Source organism: Bison bison, unplaced genomic scaffold (genome assembly GCF_000754665.1).
Source record: "Bison bison bison isolate TAMUID 2011002044 unplaced genomic scaffold, Bison_UMD1.0 scf7180017861099, whole genome shotgun sequence".
Classification (NCBI taxonomy): domain Eukaryota; kingdom Metazoa; phylum Chordata; class Mammalia; order Artiodactyla; family Bovidae; genus Bison; species Bison bison.
Window position 1 is genome coordinate 5,278 of NW_011491671.1, and position 1,469 is coordinate 6,746.

Below are 1,469 nucleotides of genomic sequence, written 5' to 3' on the forward strand. Positions count from 1 at the left end.
TATGAAAGGAAATATGGAAACGGAGAACCACAGTGACCTGTGATCTGTGCTTCAAAAGCACGGGGTGGCGGACCAACACGGCGCCCTCTGCTGGTGATAGCTGATAATGTCAGTTTCATTATCTAGCATCACAACTGTTGCATTGTATTGGTTACAAAGACTCACTAGGCTTGACCTAGAATGCTGGGAGGAGCCATGAAACGCATCTCTTGAAGGAAAGGAGGTCAAAGAATGTGTGGAGAGGTTTTTAAATGGCCATAGGGGTGTGTCCTTGAGCTTAGAGAGTGGGACATTCCGCTTGCGGCTTGAAGCAGGAACCTCTCAGCCGTTTGAGGAGAAGGAACGATTTAAAAATGGGTGACGCTGAGAAGGACAAGATTTCTATTCAGAAGTGTGCCCCGTGCTATATTGTGGAAAAGGGAGGCAAACACAAGACTGGGCCAAATCTCCATTGTCTGTTTGGGTAAAAGACAGGTCAAGCTGCTGGATTCTCTTACACGAATCCCAACAAGAACAAAGGCATCACCTGGGGAGAGGAGACACTGATGGATTACTTGAAGAATCACAAGAAGTGCATTCCCGAAACAAAAGTGATGTTCACTGGGATTAAGAAGAAGGGAGAAAGGGAAGACGATAACTTATCTCAAAAAAGCTAGTAATGAGTAATAGTGGTCCACTGCCTTATTTATTACAAAACAGAAATGTCTCATGACTTTTTATGTGTACCATATTTAAATTGATCTCATACACTAGAACTCAGATCGTGAATGACTGATGGAATATTTCTGTTGGACAGTCTTGATTTAAATAAGATTGGCTTGTGGCTTAATGAACATGGTCAAGTTTTTGAATTTTGATAGTAATTGCAGTTCAACAAGGACTATCACTGTTTTCCTTTACTAAAGAGATGATTGAACCTGAATCAGAAATGTCAGGCTTTTCAGGAAGATGATGAATGCCTTCTCAGACCCTACAGGAGATTGGTTTTATGCTCAGATTTCTATAACTGGTGTGTGTGTGTGTGTGTGTGTGTGTATATATATAAATATTTAAATATAAATATATATATTTAAATACTGAGAAGGTCGCTTCACTGTCTTACAGACCAGCACGAGAGTCACCTGTTTCAAGTTGTGCTCATTAGCCTATCTATGCAAGGTCTAAAGACACACTGACAATGTCCACTTTATCTTTTTGGTCTTAACTATGCCAATTTAATTAAAATTCTTTATCTAAAATACTGCCTTTTACTTAATGAAAGGCATTTTAGTATGGTTTATGTATAGCATCAAATAAAGAATATTTGGCACCTCACATTTTATAGATGATCTTTAAGGTCAGATGCTTTTAAAATTCACTGTGGCAAGATATGATAGCAAACTTTGCTTTTGCATTCTTCATGATGTCAGACTAAGTTATAATTCAGGATTTTCTCTCAAACAGGCATTCAGAAATGCAACTGTAGAACT

General features: G+C 38.8%; 1 pseudogene; it reads left to right on the forward strand.

Annotated features, from left to right (window-relative positions):
* Nucleotides 1–353: 353 nt before the first annotated feature.
* On the forward strand, nucleotides 354–666 carry LOC104983053 (annotated as a pseudogene).
* Nucleotides 667–1,469: the final 803 nt, after the last annotated feature.